General features: G+C 38.9%; 1 protein-coding gene across 7 annotated transcripts in view; it reads left to right on the top strand.

Annotated features, from left to right (window-relative positions):
- The window catches only part of CNTN4 (contactin 4), a 642,022-nt gene that overhangs the window by 278,185 nt on the left and 344,065 nt on the right, over positions 1–19,772 (top strand). Inside the window, exon 1 of one of the 7 annotated variants that reach the window (XM_034775264.1) lies at positions 3,530–3,667. The exons of the other annotated variants lie outside the window; for them this stretch is intronic. The gene's annotated coding sequence lies outside the window, so the exon portion shown is untranslated. Of the gene's footprint in view, positions 1–3,529; positions 3,668–19,772 lie in introns of those variants that run through there. 7 annotated transcript variants of the gene reach the window in all.

Raw genomic sequence — 19,772 nt, forward strand, 5'->3', positions numbered from 1 at the left:
TCAAGGTGCACCAGCAATAGGGTTGCCAACCCCGCAGGATTGTCCTGGAGTCTCCAGGAATTAAAGATTAATCTTTAATTAAAAATTACGTCATGTGATGACACCTCCAGGAATATGACCAACCAAAATTGGCAACCCTAGCCCGTGACACATTACAAGAACAAAAATGAAATTGAATAGCTGCTTCATTCCTGACAGCCAGCAGAGCTCAACCCCTATCAAAAACATAGAACTCTTTCCCCCGTGCAGATCGAACCTTGCTTTCTGCAGCGCCCACAAATAGACATGCTTGAAGATCAACACATTTGGGCTTTTTCAGAGCAGGGGCCTAAGCCTGACTCAGAGTTGAATGTTCATCCTGGAGAAGGCTTTACCAAGCCCACCCCCATTTATTAAACAGATTGAGCACCTCCGCTGATCACAACTGTGGCACTACATCTTTAAATAGGGAAGAGTCAGGTTGGGAAGCCCCAATCCAGGTAAGTCCTTATAGATAAGCTCCTTAGGAAAGGATCCAATTTCTTGTTCTTTGTTTATATGGCATCTAGCAAAGTGGCACACTGGTCTCTGACTGGAGCTCTAAGCATTACCACAATATAAACAATATCACTTTCTAGCTTCCTACAAAGCAATGACTGTAAAACATTACCAATTCCAATAGCTCTTTTTATTATTTTTATTTATTTCAACCCATCTCTTTTAACAATACCTATACACGTCTTGTTTGACAGCTTTCTGTTGAGAAGGTCTGGTTTTTTTTTCAATCTTTCCATAAATAAATTACAAAGATTCCAGATTTTATATTTCTTATTTATTTTCTCCTCAGTGTTGGTATTCCACTTTCAATAAAGAAATAATTATTACATCACACAATTGAAGGCTTTGTATGATTCTGCTCTATTTTTCTAATAATTTTCCTCTGAGGGGATTACACTAGCGATTGATGGAGTTTAAGAAAATTGTGGTTACTAATTATCACTTATATTTTGAAATAAGTGCAAATCACTGGGCACCACAATGTATCCAACCCAAACAATAATCAAAAATGAATCTAACTAACTACCCAGCAAATAAGAATTGAATAGAACTTAAAATCAATTAAACCATTTATTTTCAACTTTATTATTGAATAGATACTTCGGTATATATTAATTTGCTTCTCTTTTTATTTGCTCCTGTGGTCTGCTTACTAATATGACTGAGATGCACAATTGCTATTTAATTAACCTTTTTCACGGTCTGCCTCTCACATACCCTGTGTGAAACACATAGACTGAAGTTCCCATAATGCCAAGAATAAAAATAAGGGACTTGTAAGCATCAATGAATTAGCAAGTAAATTCCCATCAAGCCCAATATCTGAAATTTTGGGCCAGACCCTCTGTCTCTGTAAATCAGAATTCAGTTCAATTCACTGAATTCTGAGGAGTTAGGCCAGTTTATATCAACTGAGAATATGGCCAAAACAATTTTCACCAAAGGTGTGGCTTCAGATTATTGCATGTAAATTTGACCAATGTCGTTTTCATTGTTTCACATTAGTGAACAAAAAATCATTCACTACTTGACATGCAAGAGAAGGCTATTTCATAAAGCTAAGTTGTGTATTCTACTCTTCATGTTAATAGGGGTACGTTTACTCCCATACAACACAGCTATATTTTTAGCCTATCTGGGAACTCGGAGTCATTTGCCTGTCACTGCAGAAAACCTTGGTCAAAATCCTGACTTGGGACACAAGTGAATGTTTTACTTCATCTTGGCTCTTAGAAGATTTATTGTTGGACTGTTGCACTCTTTCCGAGGCCCAAATCACTGATCCCACAAAACACTAAGAGCTTTCAGTTCCCATTGGAAAAACTTGAACTTGGTGAGACTCAGCCTCTCAAGTGATTGTGCGATTGGATAGCGGCATGACAATGAATGAGGTGTCCTGGGAGTTCTGTGAAGAAGCTTTCATGTGGTGGGCACAATTCTTGGCTAGTGTAAATTGCTGTGTGCTGACCAATATTTTCTGTTTAGTTGTACTCCCGGTCTGTATCCATCTCTTGTCTGCTGTCTTCTTCTTGGATTGTAAATTCTTCGGGGCAGAGGACCATCTCTTTGTTCCCTTGTTTCTACAGCACCTACCACAATGAGGCCCTGGTCCATGATCAGGTCTGTGAGGCACTGTGGTAGTACAAATAATTTATAATAGAGTCTGCTATCACTCTTCCTTGTCCTAACTGTTTTTCTCAACAAATAGAAAAGGGTTATTTTTTTAAAGCTAGTGTTCAGTAACCAAAAACACTCTCATGACGACATGGAGGTTGTGGAATCTCCATCTCTGGAGATATTTAAGAGTAGGTTAGATAAATGTCTATCAGGGATGGTTTAGACAGTATTTGGTCCTGCCATGAGGGCAGGGGACTGGACTTGATGACCTCTCGAGGTCCCTTCCAGTCCTAGAATCTATGAATCTATACCTTACATATTGATGTGTGAGGATGGAGAAAACACCTTTCAAGAGATGAATTTTACACCAACTGTGAGCACAGCCTTTAAATGGCTAGAATGGCTCACTTTCATTAAATGTGGCAACTGGATATGCTACCCCTTTCCTACAGAGCCTTCTTATGAACTAGTGGATTTGAAACTTAAATAAAACAAGTATCAGGGGGTAGCCGTGTTAGTCTGTATCTACAAAAACAACAAGGAGTCTGGTGGCACCTTAAAAACTAACAGATTTATTTGGGCAAAGAAGTGAGGTTTTTACTCACGAAAGCTTATGCCCAAATAAATCTGTTAGTCTTTAAGGTGCCACCAGACTCCTTGTTGTTTAAATAAAACTTGCACCAAAAAATAAAGCCACCATATATTAGCAAGAAAAATACAAGTACAATAGTGTTCTCACTTTTTAAAGAAAAGTAGGTCTGCTTCTGATTCTTGCTGCAGGACTGTTATCTTCAGTGAAAAGGCTCTTCCCCACTAGGATCAGAATTCACCAAATCTCTGTTCCCCAAAGATTAAACCTGAAAAGGATATAAATATTACACAGAGAAGGGGTGAAAATGATACTGCAGTATGTATGGCACCATGCAATAGTTAAATAGGACTGCAGAGAAGCCCTGACACAGACTTGTTGGATTATAACAGCATAGTTTACTGTATATGTAAAGCATCCAGTTTAATTATAGGGATTTGTGTAATCATCTTTTATGTGGTCATAGCAAACATAAAGCCCTAATTGAAACCTGTGAACAAGTATATATATTTTATCTGTTTTTTGGTAAGGTTTGACACACTTGATCAGTGAACAAAATTGATTCCCTAATCAGAATCTGTGTTAGGATATCCAGTTAAAGATGTGTGCAGCTCTCTCTCAGTATGCATCTTTGATTCATGTGCTAATTGTGTAGGTCCTTTGGGGGAATACAGCAGCGAAGCAGTGTACTTCCTGATTAATGCTGGGGAAGAGACATGCAGTGCTCAGTGGATAGCAGTTAAGCATCTCTAGTCCCAGCTGAGAATATGGTTCCATTATCTCCCAGCTGCATAGACAATCCATAAGGGCCTGTTCTGCCTGGCTGATCAGCATAGTGGAAGGAGTGACTTGCTGAGAGCTGAAATCTTTGTTTGATTTGCTGTAAAATGTAAAAGAAACTGGGACATTTTACTTTACAGTTCTGTAAGTACCAGTTTTGCCTCTAAAGCTGCATGTGAATGTGACTTTGCCCGATGCATTTGATTTTCTATTCCACTGCTCTTTGTTGAATCTAACTGGTGAGACAGGGTATAATCTGTTTAGAGCTTGCAGTTTTCTTTGGGTCCTTTATACAGGCATGTAATTGATTCACTTAAGCAAATTAGTTGTCTTTTTTTCCAAAATGCTTTTTATGAACATTAAAGATCTCGCTACATGGGTAGTAGTGTGTTGTTTCAAAGGCTCGTGTGAGACATCTTAAAGCAGGCATTTGGGTCTTTTACAGTTTTTCTATGCATATCAATGACAATAGTATGACCAAAAATTATTTAGCTGAAACAGGTGCTTGTATTCTGTATTATAATGTAGAAAATACTTGTTGACAAAATAGTTCATTCAAGCTGCCAGCTTTCTGTCTTCTCCATAAACACAGTGTGGGAAAAGAGGAGAAGTGAAGTGTTCAGTGAGTTGCAAAGTGCTTTAAAACTTTCTTTTAAAAATGTACATGCATATGTATAATGGAATGTCTGTGTTATTGATTAATTTCACTTAAATGTCGAGGATTGAGTTAAAATGTAAGACAAGCATGTGCTATATACAGTAAGAATCTCATTTTGTTTGCAAGGCATATTGTGAACACAGATCTGACTAACTGAAATTTGGAGCAGGTGTTTTATTTATTTTTAGGAAAAGATGCAATATATCAACATGCTTTATATAGCCCTGATTACTGTAATATTTGAGCAGCCATCATGTTAATATATGTCATTTACAAAGATGCATTAATCTAGCACTGTACTTGCAGAAGAAATAAGTTTTTGCAGTGACTTGCAAATTATAAGTGACAGTAGTGGCATTAAAATTAATATCAGTATTAATATTATTTTTTCTGGCTTTCATGGGCTTTGTCTTCCAGTTCTATACATTTATGTAATATGTGGCTTTACATACAGTGCCCTTGGACTTCTTGTGCTATAGGTCAAGCCCTGGAATAGATGAAAGTAATTCAAAATTGTTCTGATTTGAAGGGTAGAATAGTCAGACAAGCTGAATGAAATCCTGTGATGCAGAAGGTACATAAGGAGTGCAAATATTTTTTTTCCTGTATAGGCAATAAGTCTCAAAGCTGAGAAAACCACAGGCTGTGAAGTATGAAAGTGTCTTTCTGGTGAGGACAGAGTATTTTCTCATTAGACTTGGTTAAGGGGAACAGCACAAGAAAGAGTGGAGTCACAATAGATGGCTACCTGCGGTAGTACAGATATTCTCAGATCCTAGGGATCCAGGGAGAAAATAAGGAAAATATAACATTTAGTAAGAGGAGATGCTAGAGAATGAATACAGTATTTCCATGTGCCTTCCATATGCTGTGATTTTAGTGTGGAGGTTTCTGCTTCCATGGAAAAGGGTAAGTCTGAATTAAGTATTACAGAAAACATGTTTAAGGTTAATTGGTCTCAGCAACTGCCTCCTAAGCATTGTTTTTTTTTTTCATAATTGAAAGAAGAACTTGTCCTCATTTCAAAATAGAAGGCATCTCCAATGAGCCCCGCTGTAGAAAGAGCTACATGGGTATTATGATAATTTGTTTCTTTAGGAACGGTGTTATTTCAGCATTTCTGTAATGATTATGAGCACATGCAGCATGAAATGTGATATTGCTCTAATATGCGTTAGCTAAACCAATGTACTTAGTTATCTGTCAGCCTTTTGCAAATATGTATGTTTTCATAAAAATGAGAGCTATCATTTTCATTTGTCTCCGGTTTTTACACTGGGAGATTTGTTTGCTCGAACTTGACCTCCTAGTCAAACTTCCCTAGCACATTTAAAATGTACTGGTTTGCGACTATACAGCGTGATTTCTCCAAAGATTTTTTATTATTATTATTTTTATAGCTGTTATTTAGTTTTCAGTTTAGTTTAAACTTAGAACTAAGATTTTGAGGAGAGTACAAGCGATGAGGGGATGTTCACTATTCTTACTTAGCCTCAAGACACAGCTATTTTGAATATTAGTGAGCAGTGTTTGCCATTACTAATTTTTGTGTTGTTCCTTATCATTTTGGGAGATTTGAAAATTTAAGCAACTGACTGCAACTGTGATGGAGTAGTCAGAAGCAGCTATGCAAAATATCCCCAAAAGGAGCTGAAATCTACTCGTGGAAGGCAAAAGTTGAATTCCGGAACAGTGTGCAGTTTGTTGCATAGTGCTAACACACCTTGCAGGCAGGTGTGAACTTGAAACAAAGGGTTTTGATTTAAATCCAGATTTGTTTAAAAATGTATATGAGGGAGAAGAGGGAATTAAAAGAAAACTGCAATGCCAGCAATGCTGCAGAACAACAACAACAGCAATTATTATTGTCCATACTGCGTAATCAAGTGGTTTTACTGGTCTTGTAAATAATAACGCTTAAGCTTACAGCCCTGGATCAGCAAGATACTTAAACATGTGTGTGGTTTTTAAGCACATGGGTTGAAGTCAATGAGAGTCCTTATGTGCTTAATGTAAGCACTTGGTTGAATCAGGGCCTTATATAGCACTTTCCGTATGAAATTCTCAAAGTGCTCCACAAACTGATGAAATAAGCCTCACGAGGCACCTGTGCCCTGGCTTAGCATTATTATCCCCCTTCTACAGAAGTGGAGATTGAGGCACAAACACACTTGGCAGAGACTTGCTCAAGGTCACAATACAGCAAGTCTGTGATGCAACCAGAAGTGTAAACCTCTGTACCCAGTTTCTAGTCTCCTGTTCTAACTACTGGTCACTTCTGATGTACAAAAACAAAACAAAACCACTTGTTGTAAGATTAGGAACAGTCCTTGTCCCTTTGATCACCTACATTGTTAGTGTCTCTCCACAGCATTTAATTAATTCATTTCCACATAAGACAAAAGAAACTTTAACAAAACACTGTACTGGTTATTGCAACTTAAAAATACGGCATAAAATTGCCAGAACAATAATAGCATTCATCTTTTCAGAGGTACAGAACTTGCTGAATGCCAAATGAGTCATTACCCATTTGTTTCTCAGAAGTGGAGTTGTACATGGGGAATTTTATTTCTCTAATGTTAAGCTGTTGACATGACAAAATTAGGTCAATGCAAATTATTTGCTAAAAATGTGCACGTAACACATGATTTGTTGCATATTACAATCGCTAACCCTGTAGAAGTTTTAACTCTGAAGCAACCCAGATGAGCTAATGTTGCTGCCCACCCCAGAAAATAATAATCCTGGGAAATCCTTATGATGCATTGATTATGGATTTATAGTAAGTACTTTCAAACCTGTGGTTCTTATAGGACCCTACTTTAAACATATAGTTACTGACCTCCAAGTGTTGCTTCATCACATGAGGATATTTTAAAATGAGCATTTGTTAAGTAACTGCAAGAAGATCAGATTACTATGAGTTAGTTTTCTACAGGCTAATTTGTTGAAAGAAAGAAATAGCTACCTAGCAGAGAGTGTAAATTTATTCATGTACTTTACACACAACTGGAGACAATAAGAAATTATTTAATGAGCACTTCTTTAAGAGCTGATGGACATTGATTCTCACTAACATTCAGTGCTTGTATGTTGACGTGGAGGAATATATGTAATATAAAACAGGACAATGCAGTATTTTCTGGATGCTATGAGTGCACCGCATACAATTGTATGTAAATATGCACGAACTTCTTGAGAGAGAGAGAATGGTATTATTTCAGGTTTGCTTTGTTGTACTTTAGGAATTCTAATTTCACCCCTGATTAAATTTATATAGTATAACATATTGAAGCAGGAAATAGTTAATTTTTATGAGATCAATGCAGTATGTGAAAATCATTTGCTTTTGGTTTTGCAAGTATCAGTATGCTTGCTGGACAGCACAGAGCCAATTAAGTGAAAGCAGCGATGCAAGATTATCTATACAGTTTTTGTCATTGCATTCTTCCTCTCCATCCAGGCAATGAATTTCCATATTAAAGTATAATATACTCTTATCCACATAGTCTCTCTCTTATGCAGAATAGAATGGTGACAGGCAGGATTTCTTTACACTGTTAATTCTTTAGCTGCAGTCTTATATATTTTCTTCAGTGGCATCATGGGTTTAAACCAATGAATGAGAAGATTTTGGAAATACAGTTCAATATTGGTTAGTTAATAGTTCCAATGGTGTACCAGACAGTTTTATTGTATTGTATGAGAAAGCTATAAATCATAGACAAGACATGGCTGTATTTACACAGGGACCCTTCTGGTAGAGTCCTTTTTTTCTATAATTAAAAGGTACATATTCTCAAGGAAGGAATAAAGTAGTAGTTTTGTTTATAAAGTAAAACAGGATTAGCTTGTTTTTTTTCAGCAAGGGAAAGCCAGTGATTTAATGTTAAGAGGAAAGAATCAGAAGTATTGCAAAGAAATAAAGTATATCTTATGGCAAGATATAGAATGCAGTGCTGTAGATTTTAGAGGAGATGGCAGAATTTACAGAAGCTGACTATCCCAGGCAGTTGGCAGAAGGGACTAAAGAAGACAGATTTAAGACTTGCCAGAAGGAAACCCTATATCAGTGGGTAGATTCAAGTGCCCTGCAAAGGAAATGTAAATAAGGCAGTAGAATCTGAGAGTTCTGTGGTCAAATGAAATGCACAGAAACAGCTTCAAGCCGAGGAGGGAAGATGTGGTGTATGTGGAAAAATATCAAATATAAGACCACTGGGACAAATTTAGAAACGGCTGCCGCATGAATTGGTAAGTTACTGTGTAAATGATTATGAAATTTGAATAGCTTATAGTGAGATGTTAAAAAATGTTGTTGTCTCTAGCTGCTTTTTGATGCCTAAACGTGTTAATAAAATTACTGTGTATGCTTTTAAAAAGTAAAAACTACTACTCCGTGGGAAGTTATTACAGTGATACTAGAAGTGCCCTAGGATTCTGCTTTAGAAACACAGAATCTCCCTGCAAAGTTACATGAATGTGGTTACCTGATAGGCGTTACTAAACAGTTTTCAGTGTTGCAATGTTGTAGCCGTGTCAATCCCAGTATATTAGGGAGACAAAGTAGGGTAATATCTTTTATTGGACCAACTTCTGTACATTTCCCAGACCTGAAGAAGAGCTCTGTGTAAGCTCGAAAGCTTATCTCTCTCACCAGCAGAAGTTGGTCCAGTAATAGGCATTACCTCATTCACCGTGTCTCACTAAATAATAGGAAATTTGTATATATAAAGTACACTTTTTAGTTTTGGGAGCGTATTATTGTGAATGAGTGATTCAAACTGAAGTGTGTGTATATGTGTAATTATACCACAAATATGGAAAATGTGTTTAGTTAGCACAAAGACATTTTCTAAACCATTTGTATTGCCTTCTCTGAGTCTGAGAATCAAAACCATTGTACTGTATCTAGGTGCTATAGACATTTAGTAAAATGTTGTTTGCCTTCCGGACATATTATTAATGAACAAGGTCAGTCATTAGGCACAGTAATTTGAAAGTGGTGTCTTGTTCTGCTTTTTTGAATGTTTGTACGTTCAGGCCCCTTTTAGAGTAGAAGAGCTGCTTGCACAGAAAGAATTTCATGACACTAAAATAAATCCTTGGGATGGCTCTCAGAACAGAGGAAATATTGTGATCAAATGTGGTTTCTAGGGCGTGTAAGTGATGTATGGTGCAAAAGCAGATTCTGTAATTCGAAGTGTTCTGTTTGTCTTCTTCAGTTATTGATATATTTATGGAGTGGGAAGAAGCAATGGCTAAGAGATACTCCTGGGTCCCGCACACTCCCTGCCCTGGCAGTACCCCCTTTGGGAAAACTTATTTACTACTATAACCTCTCTTAAATTATTGTGTTTCTTGTTGAAACTGTGTGGAATACAGTACACTTAAAAAATTACATATGTTAGATAACTCTATAGCTACACTTGTATGAGAGAAAATGCTATCTCACTATTTTACAGTAAATGTAGCCAAACTATTGAGGATAATATTTAACAAAATGTTCTATTTTGAAGGTTAATGCTTCCCCGCAAATTAGAAAACCTTGTGTAAAAATACAAACACAGTATTTTTTTTATCTTGGGAAGTTGCCATGTAGATGGAGTAATATGTTAAATGCATAATAAAAGAGGTGTACAAATCTAGATTTTTCACCAAGTAGATTGACTTCAACATATCTCACAATATCCTCTTTATATACTTCATAAGATGCAATTGGTATCCTGTTTGAAGGACTAGATAAAGACTAGAGACAGTTCCCTGACTTCTTTTTTCAAGTAAAACTAGGCAGCTGCAGTTAATGAAGAGCTAGTAGATCATCCCACATCTGTCAGGGAGTATTCACCCAACAGAGTGAAGAAATTACGTTAAAGATTAGAGAGGGAAAGTAGGAGAGTTGCTAAATTGAGCAGAATAGGCAGCATTGCACTGCACTAATAATAGAAATACTGTAATAATTTTAATCTGTGCAAGATGTATAGTTTTAGAAAGAAAAGCACGGTAGAATAAAACCAGGTAACTTGCCTCATAATCCTATGTTGGGCTATACTATGTTGGGTTTCCTATGTGAGGTTGAAAATTATGAACCTAAATGTGGAAATCAGCAAATACTGGTGCAATGTGTTGGCATAACAAACATAGGAGAATATACTTGTACATTCATTAAAGCCAAGTGCATTTTCTGATGGGCAAACAAAACCTTTTTCTCCTTTAACGTGATTGTAAAGTCTGGGCTAGCTGGGTTTGTGGCTGATTTACTAAATTTTCAAGACAGTTTTACAAAACTGAGTTTTATTAGAGATGGGCCTAAATTGAAAAGTTCAGCTCTGGGTCCATACTTCCCCAAGGTCCAAGAGTGTTTGGATCCAGGATTTCAGCTCAGACATCGAGACAGTTTCTGCATTTTGGATTTGTTGCAAAAATGAACTGCCGGGGAAATCTGAAGAAAAGAGTTTGTGAAAACTCAAGGTTTAATATAATGTTCGACCTAAGTCCCATTTTCAAAAGTGATTTCAGCACTTAGAAGCCTTATCCCCATGCACTTTCAATGACATATAAACTACTACCTGCCTAATGGCCAGATTTTTAAAGGTATTTAGGTGCCAAAAGATGCAGATAGACATTAGAGGGCTTTTCAAAATCACTTAGATGTCTAACTCCCATTGATTTCTATTTGTGTAAGGTACCTGTTTGCTTTTGAAAACCACACTAGATGTTCATGTACATCTTTAGGTGTCTAAATACCTTTACTAATCTGGCCCTAAGACTCTTGAAAATGGGCCTTGGGAGCCTAAATCACATAGGTTCTTTTGGAAATGTTACCCAGAATCTTTGATTGTATATTTATTTATTAGCCTTATGGAGTGAAGTGTTAAGTGTTTCAGTGAGTCTTATGAGTCAATTTCTTTCATTTACGATGTCCCTTGTTCTACTCTTAGGCTGAAGTTTAGGTCCACTGTGTCTCTAGCTAAGTTTTGGAGATTGTTGGCATGAACTATATTTCTGTGTAGAAAAAGAGTTCAGAGGCTACAGTATTATTGGTATTGCCTTTGTGGTTGTTGCATTTGCCAATCACAGTGGCTCTGGGGTTTCCCAGCACAAGACCGGGCAGGAAATGCATTAGTTTCTCCAGTAATTCTATAGTTCCTTCTCCTGGAGGTCTGCTAACCACTAGTGAGAGTTGTGCTTGCAGGGAGGTGACAAGGTAGGGATGCTGTAGGTAGCAATCTGTGGTCTTGGGGTTGTATTATCCTTCATCTTTTGATGGTAGCTTTGCTGCCTCCTGGTGGACAAAGGCACCGGCCCACTGGTCAGTGGGTCTCCACTGCCCAGGCACTATGGTGCTTATTAGCTAATAAGGCTGATAAGCACTAAAGGATACGGGCTATTCTATTTCCAGGTCAACCAATAAAAACAGAATTGATACTAAATAAACACTATAACCATCTTGATGCATATTTTATTCCACAAATCTTTTGTTTCACCACTTTCTGAATTATTTTAACTGAGTAGCTTGAAGTCCTGCATGAGATTTGAGCTAGCCATTGAAAATGATTTATAGCCGACAGCTCTCTTTTTGCAATGCCCAGAGATCGAAGATTAATGTAAGATTAATTGTGATGGAAGGTGCTGACTTTTCTTCTAGCAGTAGAAAAGTGGAGTTTGGTATCTTTATATAGAATGTGCCTCTGAATTCTCACTAGAAAATCCCAAATTTTCACTGTCAAGGCTATTATTAGCAGTTCCCAGTATACAACCTGTTGATATTGACAGCTTTGTTTAACATAGAAAGGACATGAGTGACAGAGTGGTCCCTGATATTAAAAGGCTAGGTCACTGTAAAATATATATTTATTACATATTATGTATCTAATATTGTGATCTTAAGGGACAAGGGGATAGTAGGTAGATTCTGATTCCCTAACTCACAGTAAAAAGACACACTGCACTCCACAAATAGTCCCACTGAAATCAGTGGGATAACTCATGGGATAAGGTGCTATTACATGATAGCAAGGCTATCAGAATCTTCTCCTAATTATGTATTTTGTGTTCATGATCACTTGTGGTATCTTAAGTATTTAGACCTAATTTTGCCCTCAGCTACAGAAACTAAGGACCACATTTTCGCTATCGTTTGTGCCTACCTGATTGGAGTCTCCATTTGCTGACACATTCTGGGTTTTGTGGGCATATGCAGTTGTGATTACGGATTTTAAATATAAGTAGAATACACTTAATGAACCATTTTGAAAAAATTAAACAAACAAGACAAAACTTTATGTGAAAGGTAAAATTACAATGTTTATAATGTTTCCAAAATTGGTTTCTATCTTTATAGGGTTATATCCTCAGCTGGTATCAAATGGGATAGTCCATTTAAAAAATCAAATGAGCTATGTCATTTTACACCAGCTGAGGATCTGACCCATATTCTTTAAAACAAAAGTGTACCTCCTAACTGTTTCTTAATAGCCTGGAAACTCCTTTTATGCTAAGTGGCAGATTGCCTGGTATCAAATTGATGTAGTATTTTAAAGTTAAAGATCTATACGCAGAGTGTTAACAAGGTTGTTGCATTTTCCACAGAGACACTAACAAATGATGCAGTCTTAAATATCAATTGATTTAGAATATCTTTTAACCTTACATCAATATTAGGGCTTAGTATAACTCTTCCACAAGAAATCTACGGTGTGATCTTTGTACTTCATGTTAGAGTGCATCTTACATACATCCTATGTTATGTTAAATATCATCTCTTTCATAAATTATCCGACATTTTTATCCATTTGATTGTATTGCTGTTTAGATTTTTCTAGGCACAAACATGTATCTGTAGCATTGGTAACCAAATAGTCAAGCAGCTAAGACTTTAGAAACTTGCGTTTGTATTGTGTTTTGCCATCTTTGCAGCATCTTTGCATCAGCCATGCCTCCAGTGCTATCAGTAAAGAACTACGTTCTTCTCAATTCTCACCAAGCTATACCAGTTTCCATACACAGGTCAAGATTTTCAAACTTGATTAGTGATTTTTGGGTCCCCAATTTGGCATGCCTTAAATGGCCCTAATTTTCAGAAAGTGCTGAGCATCTACCCTCTGAAAATTAGCATCCTGGAAGGTGTGTCAAGTTAGGCACCCAGAATAGCTTAGTCATATCTGAAAATCTTGCCCCAGTTTTTAGGTTCTACTTTTATACCGGGCCTGCACATTCTTGGAGGACACATGTATTATGAAAAATCCATTGTGCCTAGGGAGGGGTAAACTCATGCTGAATTTCAAACCCACTCAAACTTTATAGGTTTGAAAGTCTTACTTGATTGTTTTTAGCTTATAGTCCACTTATCAAAAGCTGGTGGGAATGGAAAGAGTAGAGAAGAATCTGAGGGGAAAATAGAGAGAGACTGATTTTTTTTCTTTAAAAAGGAGGAGGAGATAGAATGGGGATAAGAAATGTAATGAAAAAATAAATACAGTGAACATCTCACATATAGTATATGGCAGTGAAAGCTGAGTGATAAATTGTTTTTAACGTTCACCTTTGACCACTTCACCTGCACGTTCTCACTAATCCATCTCTTTTGCTACTACAAGGTACTTCCAACATTCCAAAGCTATGAAAAGCCTGAAACAAATGTGTCAGTCCATCATACTCCTTTAAAAGGAAATTACACTGGTCTGAGGGCCAATTCAGATAATGTCCTGGATCAATGTCAGAGTTAAAGTCCGATTTCTCACATTGTGTCAGGACTAGAAACAGGAGGTATTTTATCATAAGAATGAGGATGTTTCCAGCTTTCCCTTGAGTTGTACAGTACTTGATTCTAGGGTGTGAGTTCCCAAAATATCTAACCTTAAACTTATAATAATTATATATACACAAAAGGCATTTTCTATACCACTTTAACATTATGTATGAGTTATCATTTTCCTCTCCTGCAAAGTCCTGTACAGTTGAACCCCATAATAACCAAAGCACTTTGAATGTGGAGGAATCTGACAAATTGTACTAACTCTCTAATTTTTCCCCTGTAAAATATGTGGCACGTACAGAAGACAGGACGGTGTGACAGATTTTATTGGCAATCACGTAGGCCCTTCCCAAATAACTCACTCAAAGCTTCACCACTTGTGTGTAACCCTTCCATCTCAAACTCATGCCTGACAAAGAACTGTGTCTCCCTCCCCACAGTAACATATTTTGCCATATATGGAGGGCCAAAATAGCTTAATACATAGCATAGATTTCCCTTTAACTAGTTGACCCACCCACTGATTTAAAGTACCGGAGAAAAAGGTGTGCAAACTCAAGCCTTTTAAACTCGCTGGATCGCCTACCGTTAATTGTGATTGTTTATAAAAAAAAAAAGAAAAAAAAACCCCTCAGTTAATGAGCTCTCATGGCTTTTAGGCAGGATCAGGCTGCTATCACATTTGCTGGAATATTTTTTTAGACTTATTGTAAGCAGGGAGAACAACTTCTCTCTCTTAGGGATGGAAACAACAAACTCTGACTTTGGAATTTATTATGTATGCTCTCGGTCAGGAGTATGTTTCTTCCGGGGAACTTTATTTTTCCCCACACAGTATGTTGTGTGAGCTGGCCAGGGTCTGCTAGGAGCTTTACATCCTGTGGCTCCCAATAAAAATGTTTATTTTTCTTCTGCGTATTGCATATTTCATTGCTGCTAGTGACAACTCTAGGGATAGAGAGACACTTACTTCTCCCTGCTATAGTGACATGATGACAGCTGCCATGGGAAGGAGAAAAAATAAAGTGATTTTTCAAAGTTCTCCAGATGAAGGTATATTCAGTGCTATAGTTTAATGGAAGTTGCTTCAGGTGACAGATTTTGGAGCACTCAGGGCATATTTACACTGCAATTAAAAACCCACGGCTGGCCTGTGCCTGTTTGTTCAGGCTAGGGGTCTGTTTAATTGCCGTGTAGACGTTTGGGCACAGTCTAGAGACCAGGCTTTGGGATCCTGCGCGGTGGGAGAGGCTCAGAGCTCGGACTGCAGCCCAAGTCCAAATGTTTACACCGCAATTAAACAGCCCCTTAACCCGAGCCTCGCAAGCCTGAGTCTGCTGGCCCAGGCCAGCTGCGGGTGTCTCCTTGCAGTGTAGACATACCCATAGTGGTGTGAAGACAAAGGGTCCTTTTTGGACCACGCACAGGGCTACGGAATGTGACTTTCTCATCTAATTTATTAAAGGTCATTTTTCACTACCTTTGATTGTTCATGTTGCAATAAAACACTCATCTGACATATGAAAGGGGCTTGTATGAGTCCAGAAGTGTGTGTGAGAGAGAAAATGTGAAAAAAAATGGAGGAGCAGTCCTAAGTCAGCCTTAATTTATGCAGAGCATTACACAGGATGTCGCAAATCTTGGTAGAATTAATGGGGTGTCTTTAAGATGAATGGTTCTTTGTAAAGGTTTCTGAAGAGCAATATTCAACACCAAATATTTTTAGTACCAGGAACTTGTGTTTCCTTTTCTACAGGGAAATGTTTTCATTATGGCGAGTGTAAGAAAATTCTTCTTCCCATTTCCACCAAGTCTTTCCACTTCCCCCAATTAGGACAAAACTAATAAGAGCAAGTGAGGCAGGAAGAACTCAAAATCTTGGAAAAGCTCTCCAGAAACAAAAGTTCTGCAAAGTTCTGCTTCAGTTATTACCAGTGTCCAATGCAATGCTACCAAGTTGTGTTTTTCAGTAGTGCTTTGCACTCTGTACAATGAGAGCCATTGGGTGCTCAGGGCTTTTTAAAATCTGGTTACTTCATGTAGGCACTTAACTAGGAATTGAGCTCCTTGGAAAAACTGTTTCCATAGATTGTTCTTGAAAATCATACAGAGAATGCATCTATGCTGCTGCATAAAACAACAGTGAGAAAAAGAGTGTGTGATCCATGTATGTATCCAAAGAACAATATAAGAATGGAACAGCTCAAAACAGGCTAAAATAAGAACGGCATAAAACTTCACCCTAAACTCAAACCAGATTTTTAGACTTGAATGTATTTTCTTTAACAACTTGGTTCTGGCTTGGTATAGACATGCTATTGTGAGAATACAAACTGATTAACTTTTTGAAGGCGGGAGTACCGTGGATATTAAGAAGTTCTGATTAAAAACTAACTTTTGATGGTATGGTCTCAATCACAAAAATGGCTTTCTACTTTGTTTATAATTCTCCTCATGATTTCATTATACAGTCCCAATAAAATGGTGCAGATATTAGCACTCAGCATCACAGTAACAGAAAAGTTATATATGATGAGAATGACATTGCCTTATTCTAAAGAGATGTCCTTTAGACCCAGATCCTGGCATGCTTACTCATGTTGAGTAATACATAGCTTCAGAGGAAGTCCCATTGATTTGAGTGAGGTTGGCAGAACAGAGTGCACAAGGTAGCGATCTGGGAATAGTAGAAATTCAAGAAATATATGCATCTGTCCTAGATGTGCTGTGGTATCCTCATCAGAGGACCTGTTTCATGGATTGGTGCTATCTACTTTTAGAAGCAGAGTTGAATATTTCTCATTACAAGGAGTTTATTTGTTGTGCATTTGTGGGCAAGATCATTTGGATTTAGATTAAGCTAAATAAAAATGGTCCTACTCTCATACGTTCTGGTTTCCAGGTCATTTATCATAGATCATCTGAGGCTCTTGAGCTAACAGCAGGGCCGGCGCAACCCATTAGGCGACCTAGGCGGTCGCCTAGGGCACTACAATTTGGGGGGCGGTGACCGTGGCAGTATTTCGGTGGCGGGACCGTCCGCTGCCTCTGTGGGGGGCCGCATTTCAGGGAGGGATCTTCCGCCGCCTAGGGCGGCAGAAAAGCTAGCGGCGCTCCTGGCTAATATTTACTAGTTTAATTGTGATGGGGCTGGAGGCAGGACATTTCAGTGAGAAGTTCTTGATCATGGAACTCTCTTCAGTTCACCAAAGGTCAGATCTTGTTCTTTCAGGTAACACTGCAAGACCATTGTCTGGCTACACCGAAGGAAAGACAGGAGAAATTTGACATGGGTTTAATCAGAACGCAACTTTATTATTAGATGTCTGGGACTACCCAGCAGATAAAAGCGTACAGTACAGATAACCCCATGTTTATTACTGAATTACCCAGGGGTTCTTACCAGCTCCCCCTCTTTTTCCCTTCATGTCTCTCCAGCAAATGGATTGTCGGGACCTTACCATCCACCCCACCTCCTAGGAGGGTTAAGGTTGGCTATACAAATGGGGGGTTGGCTCCCTGCATACCAATCATAGGAGTCCCCAACCTCCCCCCCATTTGTTCCTTTAATGAACACCTCTTTTAAGTCCCTTTTCCAAGCCATTTATCCGATCATGGTATACCTTTCCTATGGAGTACCTGCACTGGACATCCGCCACAAGGAGGCACCAGCAATTAGCTTGGCTGACCTGCCCCCCCCCCCCCCCAAACCCAGTCAGGTTCCCAGACATCTCTTACTGCCCCCCTTTTATGTTGCCCAAATGGTCTCCAAGGTTTTACAGGGGAACCCTATCCTCCCTGAATAATTTGGTTCCCCAGGATGTTCAAATTGCTGAGCCTTTTATGACCCCAAGGGATTTGCCCATCTCTGTTAGAATCTGTTGAGCCTTGTCCCCCCCAGGTGGCACCCCAAAACCTGCGTTAATGCATGTACGACAGCATGGACCTGCATCAAGTCCCTTCTTGTTCTGGGCAGTAATGGAACCCCTTTACACATTCCCAAATAGTGTTCTCCTATGTGTGCCACATCATGTCAGTGGCTGCTGATGGGCCCCCATGACGCACAGCAGTGGCATCAGCTGGTCCAATAACATGCTTCTCCTTCCATGCCAACACAGACTCGCCCCATCACTGGACCTCGGTTGCCAACCCCTAAAGGCCACTAGGACGTCCACTTATGTGCATAAGAAAAACAATCCTGTGCCCACAGATCAACACCAACGCCTCCATGGCCGGTCTTCCAACATTGTTCTGCTTCCACATGGAGCCATGCAGCTGAGATGTGCTGAAGTGCTGTGTTCTTCCCTGCTTCAGCCTGCTCCGTGCGAAAGGGAGGCTTTAGTGTGCAGAGCTGCCCCTTTTAAACCCCACATTCCTAGGGGATGAGTCAGCGACCATGCTGACCCTTTTGCAGCAGTTTTCATTCCCTCCCTCCCCCCCCCCAGCCATAAAACATTGTTCCCTTCATTCGGGGAGCCAGCCAATTACCTCCCTGCTTAAAGGTGCAGGGCAGCCATTTGTTCTTCCAGACTGTTCTTCCAGAGGAAAACAAGTTAATGGTTTGGATGTCAAGAGTTTTGTTAAGAGGGCTTTTGGGGAGAGTCCATTTGTTGACCCTATTATTTTGACATCGACTGTACATGAGCCCAAAGCACTGAATACACATTTGCCTATAAAATGAAAGAGAAAAGCATTTGTGAAGCTAAAAGATGTTAGATTTCACATGACTTTTCTGTTGTAGACCACACTATGTGGTTATTCAATACAAATATATACCTATATCTATATAACTGTCGGTCTGTCTCTATATATAGGTGCTTCTAAGCATTTATCCCTTTGGGTGTATATGTGTGCTTTCCTTTTCCCCAGGTTGCTAGGAGATATTTTTCTTACAAGATTTGTCACTATTTTTTATGATCTGAAAATGGAATTGGAAGAATTGACTTTCTGTCTATGACGTTTGAAGGACTACTGAAAAGAGGAATTGTTAAAGATTAAATGATTTGGTCCTTAAAATACCATAGTAAATTAATTTGAGGGTATTTTAATCTATATTTTTTTAAAATGTTGGATGAGATGGGAAAATATTTTACCAATCTGTGTTAGTTCTGTACCGTGAAATAATTCCCACTACTGTACATCTGTACTGGGGTGATTTCATTTTAAATTCTAGCAGTTTGATTAATATTTGCTCAATTCACATGTAGCAAGGCTAATCAAGTGAGCTTCAAAATGTAATAATGTATTGCAGAAGAACTACCTCCAGTTTCATCCATAGTCTTTCATGACACTTCTCTTATATAAAAAGTAATAAATTGTCCCGTTCGGAGCAAAATTCTGACTGACTGGGCCAGGGCCGGCTCCAGGGTTTTGGCCGTCCCAAGCGATCTGCGGCGGCAATTCGGCGGGAGGTCCTTTGCTCCCAGCGGGAGTGAGGGACCGTCCGCCGAATTGCCGCCGAATACCTGGACGTGCCGCCCCTCTCCGGAGCGGCCGCCCCAAGCACCTGCTTGCCAGGCTGGACTGGGCCCTTTGGTCCTTTGGATTCACAGATTCTACTCTCCACGCCCTCTGCTACCAGATAGGCATTCCAACGGTGATGGCTTGCATCTTTCCAGGAATATAACCACAGACTCAGCAATGGGCCTTCAGCATGTATGCCTGTGCATTTCATCTTTTGGCAGGTAGCAGTACTGGCAGACTATGCAGGGGGGGCTTGGTTTGCCAGAGTGCAAGCACACATTAATGATACTTTCATAATAGTGTCTATATATGCTGGTTTGGGGGATGATCTGGCTCAGTGCCAGCATTTATTACTTGCTCTGAGTTTA

The sequence above is a fragment of the Trachemys scripta genome, chromosome 7 (genome assembly GCF_013100865.1).
Source record: "Trachemys scripta elegans isolate TJP31775 chromosome 7, CAS_Tse_1.0, whole genome shotgun sequence".
In the NCBI taxonomy this organism is placed as follows: domain Eukaryota; kingdom Metazoa; phylum Chordata; order Testudines; family Emydidae; genus Trachemys; species Trachemys scripta.